Source organism: Macaca thibetana, chromosome 1 (genome assembly GCF_024542745.1).
Source record: "Macaca thibetana thibetana isolate TM-01 chromosome 1, ASM2454274v1, whole genome shotgun sequence".
Taxonomy (NCBI): Eukaryota; Metazoa; Chordata; class Mammalia; order Primates; family Cercopithecidae; genus Macaca; species Macaca thibetana.
In genome coordinates, this window is record NC_065578.1 from 22,169,080 (window position 1) to 22,189,792 (window position 20,713).

The 20,713-nt window shown below is 38.6% G+C and overlaps 1 long non-coding RNA gene across 1 annotated transcript; it reads right to left on the minus strand.

Annotated features, from left to right (window-relative positions):
• Positions 1-262: 262 nt before the first annotated feature.
• On the minus strand, positions 263-20,002 carry LOC126956877 (uncharacterized). The gene is made up of 2 exons (XR_007726520.1): positions 2,937-20,002; positions 263-2,061 (listed from the first exon to the last, which is right to left on the minus strand). It is a non-coding gene; the product is annotated as an uncharacterized LOC126956877 (long non-coding RNA).
• Between the last annotated feature and the right edge of the window lie 711 nt (positions 20,003-20,713).

Sequence of the window (20,713 nt, forward strand, 5' to 3'; positions counted from 1 at the left end):
TGGGGTTTTGCCATGTTGACCAGGCTGATCTTGAACTCATTAGCTCAAGCAATCCTCCCTGCCTGAGGCCTCCCAAAGTGCTGGGATTATAGGTGTGTGCCACCACATCCGGCACACATATATTTTTTAATCCTCAACAGTACTAGGTATATAGGAGATGCTCTCACTTTAATTAAACCACCAGTTTTGAAGAGAGTGGCAATAACATAAAGAGAACAAAGAAGGTAGAGAATCTAATGAGAAATAAGACAAAAAAACTCACTCACTTCAGAAAAGTTTATTAAAGGTAAAATCAGATTTACAGAGTATAAAACAATAAGGGATAGAGGTGAAGAGGTTTCAAACAAACTATTGTACAATAGGAAGTAAATTACCTACCTGGGGTTCTCAGAGCACTTTTTCTTTACTTCTGCACAAAGCCTAATCTGTTTTTTTAAAAATCCTTGGAAAAGTCTCAGCAGTCATATATTCTCATGATTTAGCATTTAAAACAAAATGTCCACAATCAATAAAGAAAGAGGGGTGGACCTAAAGGACAGGGTACTAAATATATATACTACTACAAGCTCTGCTTCCTCTGTTCCAGTTCTTTAAATTTTGTGTCTGTGTTTTTGGGGAAAGGGTTATCATGCAAAATGACTGTCTTGGAAGCAGGAGCTGAAGAAAGGGAATTTTGGGCTCTCAAAGCCTTGTTGCCTCCTTGGTGCAGTAAGCGGCATGTCTCGTAAAAAGCCTAACTACTACCAGACTTATAACCATACTATGCAATTGGTACTTTTTTTTAACTAAGCAAATTTTATAAAGAATTTGAAATGTTTTGTGGGTACTTATAGCCAGGTACTGCACATAAATATCACACTCAAATTAAGAGTGCAGGCTCTGCAATCAGCCTGTATGGGTTCAAATATTGATCCCAGATCATAATTATGCAAACTTAGGCCAAGTTACTTAATTTCTGCCTTCCTTAAACAATAAGCTTTAGTATTAGTACCTATTTCAGAGAACAGTTCTGAGGATTAAAAAAATATATGTAGAGTTTAAAACAGTACTTGGCACACACAAAGTATTTAGTGCAGATGCACACACAGAGTTTTCATATAGAATGTGTCCTATTCAGATTTACACATTAGTTATTAGTATTAAAGGAAAAAATGGAATTAGTCTCATCTTATTAGATTTTGACTCCCTAAACTGCAATTCTGTCTGTATCACGTCAATAAAAACGAACTCCTTAAGCACATGAACTACATGCTAGTCTACCTTTGTATGGTCCAGGATGGCAGAATGTGTCTTTTTATCACATGAGATGATGCCAATAGTATATTCCAGGGCCTGGCACTACACCTATTACGTGGGTGTATAATAAATGTAGAATAATTCATTTCTGATAATTTATGGATTATCTACAAAACCAATATAGGTGGATGTTATTAGAGACCTTTAAAAACCTATAATTTTACTCATATTTGCTGCAAATAAGAGTAATGCAAATGTAATGCTGACTAGAACTTTGAGGCATTAAATATTTTTTTCCTATATAGTGAGGAATAAAACTAAGACTCAACTGAAATAATTTTTTTAAAAAAAGGATTTGAGTACAACAGAACAAAAATTGGCATTTTGTACACTTCAGTGCAATTTCTGTCTTAGCTGCTGAGAAGCAGAGGAAAAGCACCACCCTGCTCAGAAACTACCTTCTCCACAATACTGAGAAACACACAGAACAGGGGAAAGCCTTTGTGAAGCTAGCAATAAAGAAGCTGCCCATCTTTACTAATAGGAAACAACTGGTTTTAAGGTACCTAGTAAGAGCCTTTCTTTAAAACAGACATCTCACTTACCTTTTCAGTATATTTCCTAAAAACATTAAAGACAGATGTAAGGCTTAGCTGGTAATTTCCATGAACTCAGTCTTTTCCTCTGACTGTGGTGGAGCAGACACGATAAAGCAGGTTTGGAAATGCTAGAAATGAATTCCTACTTCCCCTTGCATTCTTCAGATCTCATTTTCCCCCAAATTTCTGCAGTGGTTGGCTTCCATTTCAGCATCAGTCACGAAATCTTGAAGGTCAGACACAGTAAACAGGGAAGGACATAAAATTAAGTGATTTGGGCATAGTTTTGAGTCTCACAACTTTAACAGGGATGAGTCATACATTAAAGTATGTTGAAATACATTACAAGTTCTGTTCCTTAATGAAAATCAACTCTTAGTCAAGCTAAAGGTATTAGTTTGCTATAGTCTGAAATTCTGTATGTTCCTTTAATAAATGTTGAGGGGAAAAAAGTTCTAATTCCCATGAAGGCCAAACACAAGTTGATCAACTCAGTGCGAGTCTTTGTCCTTGATTTATTTTGCACTATAAATGTGTAAAGGAAAAAACAAAGGGCATAAAAAATACTAGCAGATTGTTCTGAGTGATTTTCCAATTTGCCAATCAAATTTGAAATATTTTATTTACCTACCAATTAAGTCAGAAAAAAGGAAGTGAATGTTATATGATTATTAGTAGTATAAGCTTTAAGTTGAAAAGATAAGGGTTATTTAACTCAACTGTTTTCTTGGTTATAGGAAATTAGCATTAAAATTAACTTCATTAAGATAGGAGAGAAAATATTGAATAATTCATCTAGAGTTAGCCAGGAAATATCTTCATACTTTGCAAAATTATAAATTAAACCAAAATTTGATATACTTCTAAGGTTAGCAAACAAAATTCTTTTTCTTTGCTTCCTATAAATCATTAAACAGGTTTGCTGTACTCACTCAGTGACACTTCAACTCCCTTTGAAACCCAAGTGACAGAACTAGGTCACTACTTTGGGAATGGAATTGTGAGTAGCTAGATCAGAGAAACACTGAGACTGACAAAACTTGCTTTTTTGGAAAATGGAAAAAAGTCATCAGTATGCCATAAGAGTTAGAGCATTCTGACCATAAAATCAGGCAGTTATCCTTGCTGACTGGTCCTGGATTCCAAATGACACATTCCTTCTCAATGTATTCAATCCATCAGCAGCTCAGAAGCAATCCACACTGGAGACCATTTAAAAACGTGCATTTTGCAATAACCATTATCTATCTTAGCAGCTAGAAAGGCAAAACAAAAGTTAGCGTATCAAACTATCTTTAGGGGCTAGAGCAGAATATGAATTCATTAATGATAAATATAATGACTAGAAACAATGAAAACTGATTCAGAAGAATTTTAAGGAAAAACAAAAAGCCCTCAAAATGTCTATTATGCCAAGTATGGTCAAAGTATTCAAGTATCCGCCTCCCTCTCCATAACTTCTATTTTTTTCTCTCTTCTCTTTTTTTCTTAAGGGGTGGGAGTCTTGCTATGTTGCCCAGGCTGGAGTGTAGTGGCTATTCACAAGTACAGTCACTGTGCACTACAGCCATGAAGGCCTGGGCTCAAACCTCAGCCTCCCAACTAGCTGAGACTAGAGGCGCATACTACTGTCCCTGACTTACAACTTCTCTTTTCAGGCTAGCATTCTAGAAGTGTAAGAAATATAAAATGTCATGGATGATATTCAGTAATCACTAAACTGGAAGGAGAGCCAGTGAATTTACTTATACTGCCCAATTAAATAATCAACATTGAACTCAACACATCTTCAATCCCAGAAAAATCCATGGATGAAAACTGGACACAGCAACAACTGCTGATGCCAGACTGAAATAGCAAAGGGCAAGAGGAATTCATGCTACCTACTCTTCACTTTATAAAGAAAAACAAAGAAAAATAAAGAAAAAAAATTGCATTTTTTCTGAGAAAACAAACTGAGAAATTAAGACAGAGTTTGTAATTATATGAATGCTGAGCTCAGTGTTTCTTAGTTTGCAACTAAAAAGAAACAATCAAAAGGAAAACAAATGTACATGTAAGTTACTTAAAGCAAAAAGATACTGCTTGGCCGGGCACAGTGCCTCACGCCTGTAGTCCCAGCTACTTGGGAGGCTGAGGCAGGAGACTCACTTGACCCGGGAGGCAGAGGTTGCAGTGAGCTAAGGTCGCACCACTGCACTCCAGCCTGGGCGACAGAGTGAGACTCAGTCTCAAAACAAACCAAACAAATCAAAAAACCAAAGCAAAAAGACACTGCTCAAAGCTAATCTGTGGGCAGTACCTGCATTAAAACTGTTATCTGCAAATAAGGCAAAAATACTGTTTGTTGCAGAGTGGAAATGCATCCTAGATTGGATTAAGCTAAGAGGCTTGAGAGTTGGCAACCACAGACTTCTGCTCTTAGACATCCTGGTTTGTAGTATTTTGTTGTTGTGACAGCCAACTTAAGTTGCAAAGTGTATATTTTGAAAATGATCATTCTTCCTTGCATTATAAATTTTCATAGTAAATCTTACCTTCAGGGTCAGTGGTAACACCTGTAATACTTGTTTGTATTTAAAATCCTCCAATATCCAATACATTTAATCACAGCCTCACTGACATCTCAATTGCCCTTGAGACTCTAAACAGAAGGGGAACTTCTGAGAAATGTAATTATTATACCTCTGTGCTTAGGATGAAGACAACCTCATGATCTGGAGAATTATTTTTTGTTTCTCTTCATGCCTGGTTTATAAGAAACTGAACACTGGACATGAGAAAAAGTAGAAAACTACAAAGTTAAACTACTCTGAGCTATTCATATTTGCATTCTTCTCTAATGGTGTAAATAATCAAGAACCAGACAAGTTATGCCTTCATCGTAACAGCCATATTTCTCTGGCCTATACAGCAAATCGAGTTACATTTTAAAGTGTGTGTGTGGGTCTTTAAAATATTAATTTCAAACACATGAATAACATTATTGTTTTATTTAACCCAATCTTCAGTGACCCCTGACTGGGTCGGTCTCAGTAACATGTCTTTCAAAAACAAAAAAATACTAGACTCATATATATTTTTTGAGTAAAGCTGCTGGCTTTGTCTCCATACTTCCACTCAGTTCTCAATTCAGGGCCAAAGTCAAGAGCAAAACTGAACCTGTAGGCTAGTCCTTGGTAAAAGGCAGGCAAAATGGCAACTGACTTGGCAATCTCTCCCAATTTGGGGATGCCCTGGACATAGTAAGCAGTCAAATGTAAACTACGTCTTAAGAAAATGCCAATTTCTGTAGTCTCATGTCATGAAAATGCATTTTTAAAAACTAATCAAGTGTCTGTTAAGATTATTTTAGTTGTGAGATGTTAGCAATGCCAGGATAAAGAGTTAGAAAAAAAATCTTGGACATGATTTCCAGTTTTTTCCTATATATACTTTCTTAACTATCTAAAGCCACCAAAATTCTCTTCATGAAGCCTTATCCTATCCATTGCCTAATGATGATGAGGTGATCAGATTCAGGATTTACAGATGTCCCCCTCTGGAGATGCTTCTGCTCTGGGACTGATGGATACCAGTGCTGTTAGTCATTTCTGCTATCTGGATACAGAGCATCTGGTGCAAAACTGTGCCTCCAGCCTGGCTCCCCATTTTTCCCCAAATAATGTTTAAGGAATGAAATGCTTATTTCATGTTAATTGTAAGCAATCTACATAGAAAGCATATCAGGCTACAAATTATTTAATATGTATTTTTATCATCTCCTATCTCCCTAATGCTGAACCCCACTGCATTCCCTGCAAACTTTTGTTTTAAATTTTAATTTGAGAAAATATTTTGCCTGCATAATTGTCTTCTGCTAACATCTGTGGACATTCTTCCCACTTTCTTTGAAAAAGATATTATATCATGCTTCTGGAAATTAAGGGAAAAAAATCAGTGTTAAAACTAGAGGTTGAAACTAGAGGTAGATCTATAGTAGAAGTATATATTACTTTTCATAAAAATTCTCACCCAAAAGGTCATATCAAAGGGGTTGCAAAGTTTATCTGGTTACCACCCTCCTCCCTTTCTTCTGGCCTTTGGTCCCATGAGTGAGCCTTAGAAATCATGGTCACCAGCAGACTGTCAGGGACAAAGCGAATGGAAGTTACTTTTGAGAAGGTGGATTCAGGCCAGGCATGACGGCTCACACCTGTAGTCCCAGAAATTTGGGAGGCTGAGGCGGGTGGATCACCTGAGGTCAAGGGTTCGAGACCAGCCTGACCAACACGGTGAAACCCCATCTCTACTAAAAAGACAAAAATCAGCCAGGCGTGGTGGCAGGAGAACTGCTTGAACCTGAGACGTGGAAGTTGCAGTGAGCCAAGATTGTGCCACTGCACTCCAGTCTGGGCGACAGAGTGAGACTCCGTCTCAAAAAAAAAAAAAAGAAGGCGGATTCCACCCTCCCTTTAGGTAGAGATGTGGCATGGAAGCGTGACTGAAGCTACTATAGTTTCATGGGCCAAAGGTTATAAATTTCTAGCCCAAACTTTCAAAGGAAAATGTCGCCACTATCTTTTAATCATTGGCAAATCAGTTATTGCTCTCTTCCTCTTTCATGAAAATACTAACATATGTACTCTAATACCATCATACACAGCGCTATTAATCAGGCCCTTATTTTTCAATCTAAACTGAACTTTCAGGTAACTTTTGAAAAAATGCTAAAGCAAGGAAGAAAAGTGAAAAAATCTGTATTTGATTCTACAGTTATATAATCTGTGGGGGGAGTCACTTCAAAAATAAATGGACATTTTCAAATGTCAACAGCCACACTTGTATTATTTACACCATTTCTCCTTGCTTTATGAAACAAAATTTATATATATCAGATGAAATTTCCTACTGACAACAAATTAATTTCAAAGATGCCTTACCATCTTTGTATTTTTTCTTAAATTGACAAAACTTGTATATATTTACCATGTATAATATGATGCTTACCATCTTTATTTCTGATTACTTTTAAGCAGCAGCATCGCCTTTCCTCCACTAACTTTTTTTAAAAAGTAAATTCTTCAGTGGACTAATGGTTCCATCTGATTGATACCTTGGGTGAAATTCCTAATTTTATCTTGCTAACTTAGTTTACTATAATATAAACAGAATGTACAAAGTGGAATATCTACTAAAAAATACAAAAAACTAGCCGGGCGTGGTTGCGGGTGCCTGTAGTCCCAGCTACTCGGGAGGCTGAGACAGAAGAATGGCGTAAACCCGGGCGGCGGAGCTTGCAGTGAGCTGAGATCCGGCCACTGCACTCCAGCCTGGGCGACAGAGCGAGACTCCATCTCAAAAAAATATATATATATATTTTTAATATATTCTTAATCTCAACCTTTCCTAGAATTCCATCAAAGGCTTGTTCTGAAAGATATGATGAAGATAAATCAAAGCAGGAAGAGATCTAGGTTTGTAAAAATAAAGTTTTTTTTTAAAAAAAAGAGAGAGAATTTATATTATGCATTTGCAGAAGCTCATGTTCTCACAGATTTGCAGAACTAGTCCTTTTCAATCATTTAACTAGGAAGTTCTACTCCAAGTGAATAAAGTTTAAGCAAACTTCAAGTAACTCCAAGTAAAAGACACTGAAGATACCTAGTTTCCAAAGAACATTTGTTTGACAAAATTAATGACTAATTAACCTTAAAATTTAAAAATGCGTGACATACCTTGTTAATATATTAAAATAAAGGCTGTTTTAAAGCAACTTTATGAAGCAAAAGAGTAAGTCACTTCCAAGGTTCCTTGGTCTTCTACAACCTCTAGGCACGGAAAAGAACTAACAAAGACATGCAGGGTTCACTGTGGTATGTCTGTCTCAGGTATGTGAGATATGATATGGGGCTTAAATCCAATAAGGGCTCTGGGGAAATAAGAAAGCATTTAGGGACAAAGCAGGCCTGATTCTGAAAAACTGAAACCATGTTTTAGATTCACGTTTGCTAGTCACTTTACAATTAAGTAATTCAAGTCTTCTGGATAAAATTTCACACGGAAGGGAAATACTTTGAAGTCCTAAGTATGTCCTAATGTAACATGAGATAACCTTTCTTGACCTTTGTGATTAAAGAAATTGGTGTTTTATTTATAAAAATAAGAGAATTGAAATATAAATAACTGTTTTGGCTTAAACATTATCTTTTAAATTGTTTTATAAATAATTTTTTTCAGATTGAATATGCCAAGTATGCAACTAAACAATAAGAGAATTTTCACAACCCTAATGTTAGAAAATGTTCCATATTATACTTTTTACCTATGTCCTTCTTCAAGCCTGAGTGTTCCAATACATGCTAGTGGAAAAAAAAATCAAAATTAGCATTAACATAAAGATTTTCAATTAATACTGCAAACAGAATCCCCACAGGGAAAAAAGGCCAGAATAAAATAAACTCAAATATGTGACTGAATGAGTAACCCTTGAGACATACAAAATCAAACTGTATTACTTACCAAACCTCTACACCATCTCCTGACAGATATCCAGAAAAAAAGTGGGAAATCTAAAATGTATCATAAATTGGTAGAGAACACTTTAATAGCCCTCCCCATAAACAACATAATTCAAAATGGAAATTTCTAAAACAATGTATTATTATTCTGAAGTATCTTATATAATTTCTAAACTTATGAATACATTTCCAGAGTTTTCTGCTCCCACAAACACTAAAACCATTCAAAAAGAAATAAAGGGGGGAAAAAAAGGAAGAAAAGTTAAAGCTTATATATAATGAGAAAAATCCAAAACAGATCATAGGGTAGAGAGAAGATGAGGGGAGAAAGAAAGGGAAAGAGACAACACCAAAGTTAAAAAGCAAAGCAAAACAAAAACTTTTTATCTGTAGCACTCTGGGGCTCTATTTTGTAAAGACTAGTTATTATGATTTGAATGATGGCTCAATGACTAAATACCTGCTGTAAACTTGAGAAAAAAAAAAAAAAGGTGAATTAAACTTCCCTGCACATCAGTGTCTTCATCTGTAAAGTAGAATCATTTAAAAGAACACCTAAAAAGTACTTAAAAAAAAAATTTCAAGATGGCAATCCTCTTGCCTTGGCCTCCCAAAGTGCTGGGATTATATAGGTGTGAGCCTAAAAAGCAATTTGAATAGCACTTGGCACTTACTCAGCACTTAACAAATACTAGCTATTAGAATCAGACATAGAGTATATATTTAAATAGCGTTTTATAGGCTACTATTTTTATTTTTGCAAGGGAAAAGCAGTGATCTCCCTGAGGGGCTCCCTGAATGGCTGGAATTTCAACTTCAGGGTTTGACAACGTATTTAATGATACTTAACTTTCAGAACAGCTTCAGGTGCATTCTGCAAAATACTCTCTTGACAAAGTAGCTGACTCAAATATGGCAGCACTCCTCTTGCCTGGCATCAATTAATACTATTGATATTAGAAAAGAGATGGAAGGCAGAACGCCCTTATATGTAGTATCAGCACCCTTAATCATGGGTAAACTGAATGCTCAAGTTTGCTGTGGGAATAACCAAATCCAGCAAGCCATACTTAATTCAACCAACTTAATTTCTTTTATTCCTTTCCTCTAAAAACCTCAAGCTCAAGCTTTTGTACATACAAAGAATCACACATATATCAATCACAAAATATGGATAAGAAAGTATCCTGCAACGCTAAGGTCAGGAGTAACAGAAGCACATAACAGCAGATTAAAATTTAAAAAATTTAAACCTTTACAATAAACCTTTTTTTTTTTTTTTTAGTTTTTAAATTCAAAACTTCCCACAATAAGTCTAACCTAAAAAATATACTGTTACTAGCTCTAAAGAGCTAAATATGTATTTCTAGAGAAAGAATGAAAAAAAAACAGAAAGGTAAATTTTTAGTTGCAGTATCTGTAGTTGTCACAAACTAGCCATACAATTATAATTTAACCTTTCTGGGCCTCAGTTTTCTCACTAGTAAAACAGGGATACTACTACCTAAATCAAGGTTATTGTGGATCTAAAAATAAAACAAAGTACCTAGCTTTTTGTGTCTGGCATATAGTAGTACTCAATAAATGAGTAATATTCCTATAAATGGGGGAGGGAGGGTGTTGGATTAGATATCAAGTCTAAGGTCTAAATATCAAGAAGCCTTTCTTTCGTACATTAATTTCCCCTAGAAGAGACAGTTAAGGCACAAACACCATAAGGAGGCACGTCTAACAGAGTCCATCTAAGGGAGTTTATCACCACAATTAATTCTTTTCAACAGTTTTATCTATAGCATGGATAACTACAGCGATATGCACATAGACCACAAGAACATGACAGTACCTTTGCTTTCAGAAAATACAATAGAATACGATATGTACCCACCTATGCAATTTTTAGGAATAGAAACAACTGGGAAAACAACTGGGTTGTTTTCTGCCATTTGGTCTGTGAGCGTTCATGAAGTGGGATTTTGACAACTGTGCAGCAAGAGACTGCTCTATGTAATAGTCAAGAGCAAGAAATCTTCAGAAGTTCCCTTTGAGTCACTAGGTTTGCCCTCCAAACCTCTGAATGTAAACTCTCATATGGACTAATTCTAACCATTTTATATTTTCTATTTACAGATTTTGTTACACACAGCATCTAGATATTAAGATTCAGTCCAAATTTGTTGTCAAACTGTCACTCAGATGATTCCAAATACTCCCTGAAGAGGGCCACTGGTTGGAGTCTGTAAGTTATTCTGTATATGGCTCAACCATATATTTCTATTATTTCACCAGTGACAATACATTCTAATCTTTGTCTTAGGAAAATGAAGTAACTGCCAAAATAATTGCTAGAAAGCAATGGGTTAAAGCAAGGTGGACCAAAGTACTGGGAAAACAATCAGCATAACCCTCCTAAGGATGACAGAAAAGTCTTAGGCAGAACTGCAGACAGACTGGGAAATTGATAAAAGGTTTAAAGGAAACATAAGATGCCAAGTATATGAAAGGTCTCAAACTTCAAGAATTTAAACTTGACACCATGACATAGTAGGCATGTGGGTGTCTGTGTGATGATTATGACAACTGCGTAGGACAAATAGGATAGTAGGAGGGATTGGGCAGGATGACGAGGAAGAGGGCTATAATAATCCAGGAAGTGACTTTTAAGGCCCACAGCAGTGCTTCCCACCCTGTAAGTCTTGGATTTTATCAAACAGACTAAATGTGAATTAATTTTGTCTCCTTTAACAGAACATTAGCTCCATAGGAGACAGCCTGTTTTATTCACTGATGTATTTTCAGTACCTAGAATATCTAGCATAAAAATGACCTTCTAACATTCAATATAGTTTGAATCTGATATAAAAGCTGTTGTAATTAATAAAATAAAATTCACTTACAAAATACTGCTGAATTCCTAGAAGGTTTTTAATGTAAGTTTCCTAATCAACCGATTAGAACTCCAAGTACTAAACTATAGCTGTTATTGCTTATGGCTGGTCTGGTATTTTTTTCTACATTTGTTCCAAGTCATTAAAAACCATCACCTTAGGATATTAGATTAATGACTAGAGATATTAAGAAAAAGACATCACAGAGAAGAATCACCACGACTTAACAGAAAATTCAACAAAAGAACTATTAAGATTTCAATTGGTGGGATCAAAAGGTGCTTTCCAAACTCACAATTTTCATGGCTAAGCCTATAAGGTTTTGTTTCCTTTCACAGCTGTTCTCCCTGTATACCCGTGACTGCACAGTGCCAGTGCCTGGAATACTGATATTCACTACATGTTTCTAAGTGAACACATGCTTGTAACTGTTTTTCAACATTATCAAGTTTCATGTGATCTGGAGGCACATACGAGATTGTAAAGTGAAAGACTGGTTAGAGATATGACTTGGGAGTATACTAAAATCCAGTAGAGCCCCAACCAGTGGATGAAGCCCCTAACGCAGGACAAAAAGACATGGGAAGAAGTGTTATAGGGCCAACAAAAAACACGGAATTATGGATCAAATAGAACCAGCAAAAGCTAGAACAGTTTGGAAGTTTATCCAACTGTGTCAAAAATAAAGGATCGAGAATAACAACTGGGAGGAAAAAAGGCAGCCGAAATGACCTGAAGATTACTGCTGCTATTACCCACCGGCTTTGACTGAACAGCAACTAAATTCTGTAACTAATCCCAGGCAGAACACAGCTAGATGGAACCCCAAAACAACTGAGGGCACCTTGTAAGTCAGATAGATATCCGTTTGAAATTCTGAAGTTGGTCTTGGTGCTAAATATAACTACAGCCAGTCTGGCTTTCATTAATACTTTCCAGGTCATTAAGTAAGTCCCAGTTCTGATATTGCTGGCTATTTATTCAATCAACAAGATATACATATGACCTGTTACTATCAGAGAACAAATTTTCTTGGCTGAGGTGGCGCATGCCTGTAATCCCAGCACTTTGGGAGGCCAAGGTGGGCGGACCACTTGACGTCAGGAGTTTGAGACCAGCCTGGTCAAAATGGTGAAACTCCATCTCTATTAAAAATGCAAAAATTTGCCAGGTGTGGTAGTACACACCTGTAGTCCCAGCTTCTCGGGAGGCTGAGGCAGGAGAACTGCTTGAACCCAGGAGGCGGAGGCTGCAGTGAGCCAAGATCATGCCACTGCACTCCAACCTTGGTGACAGAGCGAGACTGTCTCAAAAAGACAATAGATTTTCTCAAAGTTAACAGGAAATCAGGATGCCATTTAACTTTGCTTATGAATTCCACTACAGCCTTTCTCCAGGAATCAAAGTTAGTGAAAATCTACCAGGAAATAAATTCTGGTTCTATCTTTTTCTTTTGAGACAGAGTCTTGATCTATCGCCCAGGTTGGAGTGCAGTGGCATGATCTCAGCTCACTGCAACCTCTGCCTCCCAGGTTCAAGTGATTCTCTTGCCTCAGCTTCCTGAGTAGCTGGGATTACAGGCATGCACCACCACGCCCGGCTAATTTTTCGTATTTTTAGTAGAGATGGAGTTTCACTATGTTGTCCAGGCTGGTCTTGAATGCCTGACCTTGTAATCCACCCACCTCGGCCTCCCAAAATGCTGGGATTATAGGCATGAGCCACCACATCCAGCTCTGTTTTATCTTTCTTCTATGATGCATGCCTAGGCAAATCATGAAATGAAATGGGAATAATGCACAACTTCTTGGAGTCTCGCTCTGTAGCCCAGGTTGGAGCGCAATGGTGAGATCTCAGCTCACCACAACCTACACCTCCCGGGCTCAAGTGATTCTCCTGCCTCAGCCTCCCGAGTAGCTGGGATTACAGGCGTCCGCCACCATGCCCAGCTACTTCTCTTTTGTATTTTTAGTAGAGACGGGGTTTCACCATGTTGGCCAAGCTGGTCTTGAACTCCTGACCTCAGGTAATCCACCCACTTCGGCCTCCAAAAGTTCTGGGATTACAGGCATGAGCCACCACGCCCGGCCTAACGCCTCCCTTCTAAAACACACACACACAAACAGAAAGATAACAACTGGGGATAATTTGGAAGGATTTTTTTTTTTAAAAGGATGATTAACACGACACAAAACCATGGTTAATATATATGCATCCAGCATACTTCATTACCTTCCAGTAGCCACTTCAAAGACGTAATAGAAAGCCAGGGAAGGTACAAAACGGTGCAAAGGAAGTATTCACAGAAATAAAGTGGCTTTTGACTTCAAAGAATAAGAACTCCAATCTGGAGAGAAGTAGTTAAGGATAAAATTGAATTACACGTAAAATTGTAGTAAGTTGCAGATAAAATACCACAGCCTGGCTCAATTTTATTAAAAACAATTTGAAACAAATTCTGAAACACTCTAACTAGGAGATCATTGGAAACTGGCAAAAGGGTTGAATCACAAAATGTTTAGTAAATGTGTGACAAAGTCACAAGCACAAAAAAAGCAGTTTGAGAAACTAGGAAAGTCTCAAAATGGGCATTGTTCAATTAGTGAAGGCTATACTTACTGACAGCACACAATTTACAAAACAGAAGTTTCTGAGCTATTGAGAGGCTATCATTAATCTTAACATCACGACAGAAAATCATTTTTGTTCTTATTTCTGGAATACCAGTTGTTGGCCCTACCTATAGTCCTGGGCTGGAGAAACCATTAGCATAACCAGCTAGCGAGTAGTAAACCAATTTTTCAAAGAAGCCTAATGACATTTACCTAATATGATTGCACAGAACAAGTAAAATCCAGAAGGCAGTACAGAGTGGTGTTTAAAATATGAGTTCTGGGCCAGGCGTGGTGGCTCAAATCTGTAATTCCAGCACTTTGGGAGGCTGAGGCAGGAGGATCGCTTTGAGCCTAGGAATTCGTGCCACTGCACTCCAGCCTGGGCAACAAAGACAGACCCCATCTCGTAAAACAAACAAAAAATGAGTTCTGGTATCAGATCTATCTAGGTTCAATACTAGATGGGCAACTTCTAGTTGGCAGGCCTTGGACTAAAATACGTGTGTCTAGTATCCACATTTATACTTACTTTACAGGGTTAGTATGAAGTTTAGTAAGTTAACATAAGGTATTTAAGACAATGGCAGCACACCGGAAATACTATTAGTTTGCTTTTGAATGAAATTATAACCATTTCAATGTGTTAACCTCGGTTCTCTCATGCTAAAAGTGCCAGATGGCAGTTTATGGGTCTTAGAACTCTTTTTTGTTAAAGACGGGGTCTCGTTCTGTCATCCATGCTGGAGTACAGTGGCAAGTGGCACCATTATGGCACACTGGAGCCTCAACCTCCTCGGCTCAAGTGATCCTCCCGCCTCAGCTGGGACTATAGGCATGATCTACCACATCCAGCCAATTTTTGTATTTTTTGTAGAGATGGGGTTTCGCCATGTCGCCTAGGCTAGTCTTGAACTCCTGGGCCCAAGCAATCTGCCTGTATTGGCCTCACAAAGTGTTGGGATTACAGGTATGAGCCATTGTGCCTGGCTGGTCTTGAAAATGTTTACGGGTGAAAAATAATAAATAGAGAATGAAGAGCTGAAAAGGCTAGAATACTAGGCTAAACCATGCATTCTTAGGAGACATGTAGTCCTGAGTTTTGTTTTTGTTTTGTTTAAATAGGAGCTATCATCTATGTTTTCTTTCTAAAGAAGTCACTTCAGCAGTCACTCCTGTCAAACGTATTAACGTTCTATAATACAAAAAATGTATATCAGACACTAGATTAACCAGTTTCATAAGCCATAGTGAGGAATGGAACAACCTGATTTCATAGGGAACCTTATGAGTTACGGGAAACGGATTAAAATGTTATTTTTGGTAAATCTATTCAATTTTAACCAAGCAACATCTGTATGTCTGTTTTTCTTCAGGGAGGAAAGAAATGGTTCAGAAAAGTGATCATTAATTCAGTTTTGACCAAGGATTTCTCACATGAAGCCTTAAGTTTTCAGCAACGGAAAAATAAAAATATTAGGAAACCTACCTTCACCTTCGTTCCTTCAGATTAACACACTCAATCACTCCACCTTTACATTTTAATATTTTCTTTAAATAAAATTTGAACTAGATAGGTGAAAATTCTTAAAAATCAAGTTACTTGATCATATCCAGTGAACATTAAGCTTAATTTTTTTTTTTTTTTTTTTGAGACGGAGTCTCGCTCTGTGGCGCAGGCTGGAGTGCAGTGGCCGGATCTCAGCTCACTGCAAGCTCCGCCTCCCGGGTTTACGCCATTCTCCTGCCTCAGCCTCCTGAGTAGCTGGGACTACAGGCGCCTGCCACCTCGCCCGGCTAGTTTTTTTGTACTTTTTAGTAGAGACGGGGTTTCACCGTGTTAGCCAGGATGGTCTCGATCTCCTGACCTCGTGATCCGCTCGTCTCGGCCTCCCAAAGTGCTGGGATTACAGGCTTGAGCCACCGCGCCCGGCCAAGCTTAATTTTTTTAGTTGGCTAAAAAAAATCAGAATATACACATTTTACAAACTCTTCTGCTGTCCTAATCTAATTATTCATTATTCATGTATTGCAATTATAATCTGAATATTTTCTTAGGAGCACAGGACACCTTTCAAACTTCCAATGGTGTTTCTGGAACATTTGGTTTGATGATTATCACTACTATTTAAATCTTTTATTGCTTCCTACAATCTTCTCTAAATTATTTGAAGGCAATGACCATGACTTACTAATTTTATATTCTTAACTTCTGAAACAAACACACAATGGCCATGAAATTTAGAATGAATATCATATCAATTATCAATGTTAGGTATAAACTAGACTTAACATTTTCAATAAATGGCTGACTTTGAACTAGTTATCTATATTTGATTATGTTTAAGATCAATCCATTTAATGATATCCCTTCCAAAGCATTAACAGGTTGATCGAGATGTTACTGTACTTTCTGAAAAGAAAAGAAAGTTAATTACTTTTATAATACTTCTTAAGGACAAAACTCAAGAGGGGAATTTCTGGAAATTCCTATTATCGTATCACACTATGAAGAAATAAACTAGCAACTGTCATATAGGTCTTGCAATCCTCATTTTTAAGACAAAAAAAAACCCATGTTACATCAATAAAAACAAGATCCGAATTAAGAATTTCCAACAACATTGCAAGCCATGATGAAGGTTTCTCAACAGAACTCAATTTGGTTCTGTTATCTTATTAGAATTAAACATTTCTCTCAAATGTTTATTGGTAGGTAAGATCACATAAGTTATATACTGAGAATAATTCATGTTAACTGTTCAGCTGGTGGAGTACTCACACTTCTTTCTTTAAGGCCACATATATCTATATACATTTAAGTAACCTGCCACAGCCAGAATTTTTTTTTTTTTGAGACAGGGTCTCATTCTGTCATCCAGGCTGGAGGGCAATGGCACAGTCTCAGCTCACTGCAGCCTCTACCTCCCAGGTTCAAGTGATTCTCCCACCTCAGCCTCCTGAGTAGCTGGGACTACAGGTGCACTCCACCACACCTGGCTAACTTTTGTGTTTTTTGGTAGAGATGGGGTTTCACCATGTTGGCCAGGCTGGTCTTAAACTCCTGACCTCAAGTGATCTGCCTGCCTCAGTCTCCCAAAGTGTTGGGATTACAGGCATGAGCCACCACACCTGGCCCAACTACAATCTTTTGAATAAATTTTATGAAACATTTATCCTTGTTTTGACTTACTTTCCAGATTAAAAGATAAGCGGGCACAGTGGCTCATGCCTATATAATCTCAGCACTTTGGGAGGCTAAGGCAGGCAGATCACTTGAGACCAGGAGTTTGTGACCAGCCTGGCCAACATGGTGAAAACCTGTCTCTACTGAAAATACAAAACATTAGCCGGGCGTGGTGGTGTGCACCTGTAGGCGCAGCTACTTGGGAGGCCAGGCAGGAGTATTGCTTGAACCTGGGAGGCAGAGGTTGCAGTGAGCTGAGATCGTGCCACTGCACTCCAGCCTGGTGACAGAGCAAGATTCCGTTTCAAAAAAAAAAAAAAAAAAAAAAAAAAACAGTTTTAAAAACCATCTTTCTTTCTGTACCAGGGAAGATAACATTTCTTCTAAGAATACATATGGAAAGCAGGTTCTCTACACCCACCAATTTTAGGGGCCAGCATAGTGGCTTCGTTATGTGTAATTCTGTATCTTGCATACAAAAGCAAACACACACTCAGGTCTGATAAGTAAGCCCTTTAACAAACTCTTCTCTATGGCCTTGAAAAATACAGGACTAAGTCCCAGTGCGCTGGCTCACGCCTGTAATCCCAGCACTTTGGGAGGTTGAGGCAGGCGGATCACCTGAGGTAAGGAGTTCAAGATCAGCCTGGCCAACATGGGGAAACCCATCTCTACTAAAAATACAAAAATTAGCTGGGGGTGGTGGTGCACGCCTGGAATTCCAGCTACTTGGGAGGCTGAGGCAGGAGAATCGATTGAACCTGGGAGGCGGAGGTTGCAGTGAGCCAACATCATGCCACTGCACTCCAGTCAGGGCAACAGAGACCCCGTTTCAAAAAAAAAAAAAAATGTATAGGACTGAAACTAAAAATTAGGCGATGGGATAGCTTAAAATATTTGCTTTTTTCTTTTTTTTTTGAGATGATGTCTCACTATATTGCTGACGCTGGGTCTCCAACTCCTGGGCTCAAGGGATCCTCCTGCAACCTTTTCCAAACAAGTATAAGTTTACCTAGGTTAAAAACTTTATTTTTTTCTGAGACAGGGTCTCACTCTGTTGCCCAGGCTGGAGTACAGGGGCCTGATCACAGCTCACTACAACCTCAACTTCCCGGCCTCAGATGATCCTCCTACCTCAGCCTCCCAGGTAGCTGGGTCTACAGAGGTGTGTCACCATGCCCAGCTAGTTTTTTTAATTTTTTGTAGAGATGGGGTTTCGCCATGTTGCCCGGGACAGTCTTCAACTTCTGGGCTCAAGCAATCCTCCCACCTTGGCCTCCCAAAGTGCTGGGATTACAGGCGTGAGCTACTGCGCCCAGCCCAAAAGTGGCTTCCTAAAGACCAAAATCCAATACATTTTGGCTTAAGTTTTTAATAAATGAATGATGAAAAAAGAGCAAAACAAATGACAACTATCAACATAAAACAAACAAAAAAGCCTAAGTAATCCTTAATTTCAGACAAAACTATATTACTTTAAACTCTAGATTAGCTTTATTTTAGACATAATTTAAAGAGCTTTTAAGTACACATAAACTTTCCCACTTAGTTCTAACCTCACATTAGGTCTTTCCACTCTAGCAGTAAAGAATGTACACTTTAAGTCAGGTAGCACAGGGTTTGAATCCTGGCCTTGCCACTTCATAGACAGGTGGCCAATAGCCACAATATGAAGTTACTTAACCTCAATCTTTGAGTTCCTTATAGGTAAAGTAGGTAGGAACAATACTACCTACCTTGCAGGGTTGTAAACTACATGATATACACAGAATATAAAATGCCTCCTTAGTACAGAGCATGGTGCATAGTACTTACACTATAGTTAGTAGGTGTTACTAATCTATCATTTTAAAAAAAGCATGCCATGAAAAAAGAAACAGCAGAATGTTTTCCACCCATACTTCATCTACACTATTTTTATTTTTCAAAATAAAATTCTAGAGCTGAAAATCAGACTTTAAAAAAAATCAGTTTTCAGGGATCACCTTCTAGCTCCTCTTTACATAAAGGACACATTTGTCGTCTCTGTTCTTCATGAGAATTTCCCAGCTGTTGATCTAAATTGTCTTTATTTTTTAAAACAAGGTCTCACTCTGTAGCCCAAGTTGTAGTACAGTGGCGTGATCTCAGCTCACTGCAACTTCCGCCTCCAAGGCTCAAGCGATTCTCATGCCTCAGCCTCCTGAGTAGCTGCGACTACAGGCATGCGCCACCATGCCTGGCTAAATTTTTGTATTTTAGTAAAGATGGAGTTTCACCATGTTGCCTAGGGTGGTCTCGAACTCCTGAGCTCAGACGATCCGCCAGCCTCAGCTTCCCAAAGTGCTGGGATTACAGGTATGAGCGACAGTGCCCGGCTGAAAGTTGTTTTAAAAAAGTCACCTTTAGGGCTGGGCACTGTGGCTCAGGCCTGTAATCTCAGCACTTTGGAAGGCCGCGGTGGGTGGATTACTTGAGGTCAGGAGTTCCAGACCAGCCTGGCCAACACGGCAAAACCCTCTCTCTACTAAAAATACAAAAACTGTTGGGGCGTGGTGGTAGCTGCCTGTAATCCCAGCTACTTGGGAGGCTGAGGCAGGGAGAATCACTTGAACCCAGAAGGCGGAGGTTGCAGTTTGCTGTGATCGCGCCACCGCACTCCAGCCTGGGCGAGAGAGCTAGACTCTGTCTCAAAAAAAAAAAAAGTCAGGCCTGGCACAGTGGCTCACGCCTGTAATCCCAGCACTTTGGAAGGTGAAGCAGGGGGGGATCACGAGGTCAGGAGCTCAAGACCAGTCTGACCAACACGGTGAAACCTCATCTCTTACTAAAAATACAAAACTTAGCCAGGCGTGGTAGCATGTGCCTATAATCCCAGCTACTCAGGAGGCTGAGGCAGGAGAATCACTTGAACCCCGGAAGCAGATGTTGTAGTGAGCCAAGATCGCACCATTGCACTCCAGCCTGGGTGACAGAGCAAGACTCCATCTCAAAAAAAAAAAAAAAAGGCACCTTTTTATCATTAGTCTGCTTTTACTACCCAAGATTTACTTTGATTTTGGGGGGGCGGGGGGGGCGAGGGGTTGGTTGGTTGGTTTTTTTTTGAGACAGAGACTCACTCTCTCGCCCAGGCTGGAGTGCAGTGGTGCAATCTCGCCTCAATGCAACCTCTGCCTCCTGGTTTCAAGTGATTCTCCGGTCTCAGCCTCCCAAGCAGCTGTGTACAGGTGCATGCCTGCCTGACCTCAAGTGATCCACCTGCCCTGGCCTCCAAAAGTGCTGGGATTACAGGCATGAGCCGCTACACCTGGCCCAAAATTTACTTTGAACTAGTTAAGGAAAACCTTTCTGGGGAGACAAAGTTACAGATTCCAAAAATAAAACCACATAGGCATTTTTAGTAACCTATTAACCTTTCCTTTCTGAGCTTTAAGTTATTTTTATTTTTTCTGTAACTCATGTAACTGTTTTCAGATCTAATTCCTAAATAAACATGCCATGACATTTTCTCAGGATCCTGATTTTTTCTACGTATTCCTTCCCATTATTTTCTAGCAATTCCTTGAAACTATTAAAACCTGTTTTTCTAAACTCATTTCATTTTCTTGCAGACAATGTTCCTAACCTTTCCTTGGGATCCCAAACACTATTAAACATTTGTGGCAACCTTTATTGTAGTTTTAAATCTCAGACCAACTACATCCAGGCAAATCAC